Source organism: Sinocyclocheilus anshuiensis, unplaced genomic scaffold (assembly GCF_001515605.1).
Source record: "Sinocyclocheilus anshuiensis isolate Anshui unplaced genomic scaffold, SAMN03320099.WGS_v1.1 scaffold171, whole genome shotgun sequence".
In the NCBI taxonomy this organism is placed as follows: Eukaryota; Metazoa; Chordata; class Actinopteri; order Cypriniformes; family Cyprinidae; genus Sinocyclocheilus; species Sinocyclocheilus anshuiensis.
In genome coordinates, this window is record NW_015549561.1 from 30,242 (window position 1) to 36,370 (window position 6,129).

Consider the following 6,129-nt stretch of genomic DNA (forward strand, 5'->3'; position numbering starts at 1 on the left):
AAATGTAATTTCTTAAATATCATTTTGAGATGTATTTTATTTTATTTTATTTGAGCACAGACAGGGTCTTCAATAAGTTAAATTGGCTGTATAAAAACAAAGAATAGTAAATGAAAAAAAAAAAAAAAACATTTTAAAGTAACAAGTAACAACCATGTGTTGGTTAATTATTACAATACATCTGAACTACAAAATATTAATTTAATCAAAATCAACACACTGAAATGTAATAATAGCCTACTTCTGTTAAATTCTGTGAAAGTTTACTGAACTGGGGCCAGTAGCAATAAACATGTCTTAAGAACTAGTTTGACTAACTAGCCGTTAACCAGGTAATCAGTCTTAGACAAATCTACCATTTATGCAACTGACTTTATAAGTGTGTGTGTGTGTGTGTGTGTGTGTGTGTGAGACAAAGAGAGGGTGAGAGTGAAGGAAATTAGTCCACCATAGACTCAAACTGATTTTACTTAAAAAAAGGTGAGATACCTGACTATTGAAAGGGATCCTATACCAATCCATAAAATTACAATTTTGTAATGTTATGGCAAGCTTTTACATCAGTGTTGTGGTAAGGGACAGCATGATGGGATGGTTGCAACTGTCCCAACAATGGCAGCTGTGATAAAACTTGGTATATTAGCCTGACACAGTATCTTTGACACATGCTATGCCTATTAGAAGCTAAGAAAACACAGATTAAAATTATATGTTTTTACAGTGCTACACGCAAACAACTTAGACAGTATGTCAAAAATATCTGATCATTAAAAACATAACTTTTTTACCATGAACATTATTTTTTGCAGAAGGAATGGTCACATGCGGCTGATTTTTTCCAGGAAGGATGAGGGGCTAACTAAGCATGTGTGCAGTATGAGTCATCACTGTAGCTCTTTCCTGATTGAAGAAATAAGCCATGTTGCAACCGTCCCCACTCACACCCTATATATGAAAAGATGGCATAACCTTTTATTGCTTTGCGCTATCAACACAAACTTTTGCACAGATACAGCTGACATGACTGTGATCAAGTCCAAACCCTGTCCTTACTTTTCCAGTAAATAGAATGTTAAACAATATTGTTTTTAACAATTATTTCATGGCATCACTTTATCTGTTTTGTTTGTAGTGAGTGTTTACTATCATGATTCTAATCTCAAGATGTTCTATAAACGGACAATTTATTATTATTATTATTATTATTGAGTGTTTAGCCCTTAGGTGTGAAATTGAAAATGCTCTCAGTGTGTGAGGGGTTAACTCACTTCTGAAAGTTACTTGCTTATAGGCCATGTGAGAAATAAACACACACACACACACACACACACACACACACACACACACACACACACACAGAGCTAGATCTTGGTGTGACCATCCAGTGACCTTTCCACTATCTGTCTTGATTCTTTTGGAGGAACAAAGAATAGAAAGTAAAAGTAAAGTGTTACTGAGGTCTGTTCTAGTGACCAGACATCTGTAGATGCACCAGGAATATTATTAGGATATGTTGGAATATACACTTCAGTTAAAGCTAGAAAAAGATCCCATTGACCTTAGATCAAAGGTCCTCTACGTAGTTTAAAACAATATATTGAAGGGGGAAAAAATAAAGACGCACATTGTTTACTTTATTTTTCAGTGTACATTGCATTTCTCACTGACACAAATCGCAACAACCTGCTAACTTCTTGCTCTTTGTTTATGGAGATCTGTGTCTATTCTGTAAACTATTCAGTGATTACATCTGGATGAAACTGTGATCACAAAGCACAGAAACAATAGGTCACACTCATTTACTGTGTGTTTTCTTCAGAACAGAACCCTGAGCTCTGATCATTTAAATTAGTTGTAGGAAAAATAAACTAATATGCATCAGACTTTATATGCCAGTAAAACAGTTGAAGACATTGAAGCAAATAAATCGGTGGTATGAGAAACATCATAAACGGCTAATATCCCATATGAAGAGTCATGATTAACCAGCATATTATTTACCTTACAGAGACTGACGTTATCAACAGACAAGGATAATGGAATGTAGGTTATTACATTATTTCACAATGTCACTGAAATGAACAAGCATTGATAAAGAGTAGCATTATAGTTTATACTTTTCCTGTTTTTCTTTTTCTTTTCTTGTTTTTTGTTTTTTTGTTGTCAGAGAGAAAGATTGTGCTTCTTGCGAAAACAGGAGATGGCAAAAGCAGCGCTGGGAATACAATTCTTGGAAAAAAGATGTTCACCACTAAAGCTTCGGCTAATGCTGTAACAGATAAATGTGTAAGTGCAGACGGGATGCTTGATGGCAGAAAGATCACAGTGATCGACACACCTGGAATCTTTGACTCAAATTGTGATGAAGAGGAGATCAAATCTGAGATCCTCAAAGCTCTGATTAAATGCGCTCCAGGCATCGATGCTTTTATCGTGGTCCTAAAGGTCGGAAGATACGAAACATGAAAACGAGGTGGTACAGAAAATCCTGAACACCTTCAAAGATGAACACGTCTTCAAACACACAGTGATCTTATTCACTTTTGGTGAACAACTAGAAGACCAAACCATTGAAGAGTTTATGAAGGACTGTTCACAGCTTCAGGAGCTGGTTGATAAATGTGGAGGTCGCTGTCACGTCATCGACAACAAATACTGGAATAACTATATATGGGGGAAGAAGAATAGGGTTCAGGTGAAAAATCTGCTGAAGACCATCGACAAGATGGTGGAAGAGAATGGCTGCTACAGCAATGGGCTTCTTCAGATGTTGGAGAAAGAGATTCAAGAGGAAATGAAAAAGAATAAGAACGTGCCTCCAGAAGAGCAACGAGAAAGAGCAAAGGAAATTGTTCATGAAATATTTCTTAAGCAGCTTGTAGGAGCATCAACAGGGGCATTGATTGGTGCTCTTCTGGGCGCAGGTGTTGCATTAGCTTCAGTTGTGGCTGTATTACAAGCAATTCACCCTTTGAAAGAACAGTTAAGAGCCAAGGCAGCAGTTGCAGTTTTGGGTGCTGGAGCAGCGGCAGGTGGAGCAGCAACAGCTGCCGAGGCTGCAGTCGCAGGAGGAGCAGCGGAAGCAGGAGCAGTGGCTGGAGGTGCCGGAGCAGCAGCAGGTACAGGGGTTAGTGCAGGCACGACCTCTGCAGGTGTTCTTGGAGTCGCAGCTGTTGTAGGAGCTGTTGAAGGAGGAATCACTGGATGGAAAGCAGCAGAAGAAGCTGATTCAGTGTGTGACGCCATGATCAAGGCAGCAACGGCTAACTATGAGAATGCAACAGCTGCGGTTGAGAAAATACAAGAATTTGTTACACTTGCTTTAAATAAAAAAACATAAATACATGTTGAAAATACATATTTTACTGTAAATTAGTAAACCTTACTTTAAAAAAGCATGCAAACCGTTTGCCTTAAAAAAGAAAAAAAGTGAAAAAAAAAAAATACTTTGTACTAAATAAGGCTTATTTAGTGTTGTTCACTTACACGCAAGTTCTGATAAATCAGAATTAGTATTTTTTAGTATTACTATTTTTAACAAATAAATGATAATAAGTGCTATATGTGTGTATTTCAAATAGCAAATTTATTTAAATTGAGTTGACAAATGACCAATCCCGCGTAGCGACGTCACTACAGGCTTTCTACAGCGTGATTTGGCATGGGTGGAAGATTTCCAGGCCGAGAATGGTTTGTAATCAGACCACGCATAAACAATTTCAAGTGGAAATATAACTGGAACTGCTCCTTACTTTCTTAGAACCGTGTGGCCGAACAGTGGAAAAGCACCTTGGATTAAACCGCTCCATTCATATGCATTTATTTTATGATTTCTTTAGGAACATTTTGAATTGTCAGAGTTTTGGGTTAACAGACTTTCAAAAGAGGAACATAAAGTACTTTCAGTTTTCATATAGCGACAGTAGCGCATAGATGGGTTTCTTTTAAAAACTGTGCAAGTTTTACCTGGATCTTTGTCTTTCCTTCCTCAAATTAACTGAGACAAATGGCCGCAATACAGAAAATAATAAACTGTTAATCTATGTGTGATTGAGTGATTGCTGCAAAGTCGGTATAATAGAGATTTTTCTTTTAAAAAATGTTGTAAAATAGTATGCCTTAAAACAATACTCTTGTAACAGTATGTAGGCCTATATATGTTTTTCTACATCTCCTACCGTATGTGTTATATGCTGCACATCATTTTCATGAAATGTGTGTTCAGTTCAAAATATGAAAAGAAATTATACCATTTTTGTGACTGCATGCCACTAACATTTCAGAATGACAGAATTAATTGTCTTTACTTTTTTTATAGTATTTGAAAATATTGGCCAAATAAGATGTACTTCATTTATGTTGTTTTTTTATATATGCATTGTCACCCTCTGTACTCATGCTCATTTCTTAATATACATTTTTATATAAATCAAATATTGATTTACGTATTACTTTGTAAAAACAGAACAAAAGCACGCACATCACTGGCAAAATGCTCATGTTGGTTACTCGACATCGATGATAACAAGAAAACGGAACAAAATTGGCACACCAAAGTGTAAATTAATGTATGTATGTGATTAATCACCTGGTAAAGGCTTGTTAATGAAACGTTTTAACTGTCTGATGAAGAGCCTGCATGCTCAAAACATCACATGTGATAGTCCATTGTTACATTTGAGCATTTTTGGAGCTTTGGTGTATTGATTTCTGGTCTGGTCTGGTCTGTTTTTTTTTTTTTACTTATTACTTTGTGTTTTATATTACTGTATAATCTTATGTTTTGTGCTGCATAGAAAGCACAGAGTGACTGTTTAATTTCAAGGAGTTCAGTGTCACAGAATGATGTGAAGCAGTGACTTTCAAGGATCTTTGCTTTGGTAACACTTCTTGAATGTATGATGATCAGACAAAGTGTAACTAAGAAAGAATATTTTAATAAACTTCTATTTTTCTTTGTCTTCACTTCGTCTTCTGCTTCCTGCCTTTGCCCTGACAAGGTTTTGGTTATTTGTACTGTATATCAGAATCAAGAACCAAAATCTATTTTCTGACAGAGAGGTCAAATAAAACAAACTGTTAATGGTTAATAGTTAAGCATGGATAAGACAACATAAAACAGAATAAACAGAAGAACAGAGAAACCAGTATATCTGGAATCATGCAATGAATAGTGTTGATGAAGGTTAAATGCCTTTCTTTGTCTTGTTTTCCAGTAAACCGAAAGTAGAACAAAAATCAATTCCAACAAGGGAACATTTGTGCATGCTGATGACAGTGAAATTAAAATCTACGCATCTTTTCAACTTCTGTGATGAATCCAAATAATGATGGGACTTGCGGTTGAGGTTTATTTTCAGAGACCCAATTTCAGATCAGTTTGTTTTTTCAGGACATATTAATGTTCACACTTGAATAGAATAGCTTTTAACTTAGGAGTACTTTATCCTATATATATAATTTTAATTAATTCGTCTAATGTTACAATTGTACAATATGTGCACTAATTTAAGACAGTCGTAGGAATTGTCTTATTAAGGATTATCTTAACATTTTATCTTGATAAATTTTTCTTGTGTAATTTTGTGTAGGTCTGGTTAAATGTTTCAATAAGATCTTAGTCTAATCTGACTGTTTGGCATGATCAGGGCCGTGCAGAGACCTTTGGAGCGGCAGGTGCTCGAATTATAAAAGGGGCACATAGAACACAGCTTTTAATAGGGCTGCGCTACTTGCTGAGATGTGTATCGAAACGGATGCTTCTGTATTGATACAGCAGCGAATGACACGGTTTTGAAAAATAATCATAGAACAGAAAAGACCATTTTAAATGTAAAAGTGAAAGAATTTCTTCTTTGCACCTCTTAATTACTCTGGAATTAGAAACTGAATTATATTATTGATGATATTATTATTATTATTATTATTTGCTTTCGTAGAAAAAAATATTTTAAAATAGAATTCTATTATCCTATTCTGAATTATTCATTTTTTTTTAATGATAATGAAAGTAAAAAACAGGATTGATAAGTATAATTCGGAGGAAGTGAAAATAATAATAATAGTTCAAAGTATGAATTGACTCAATTGACTCAAAAAAACAAACAAACAAAAAAATTATAATAAATA

At 35.0% G+C, this 6,129-nt stretch overlaps 1 pseudogene; it reads left to right on the top strand.

Moving 5' to 3' along the window:
• The first annotated feature begins 1,020 nt into the window (after positions 1-1,020).
• On the top strand, positions 1,021-3,799 carry LOC107657167 (GTPase IMAP family member 7-like; annotated as a pseudogene).
• The last annotated feature ends 2,330 nt before the right edge of the window (positions 3,800-6,129 follow it).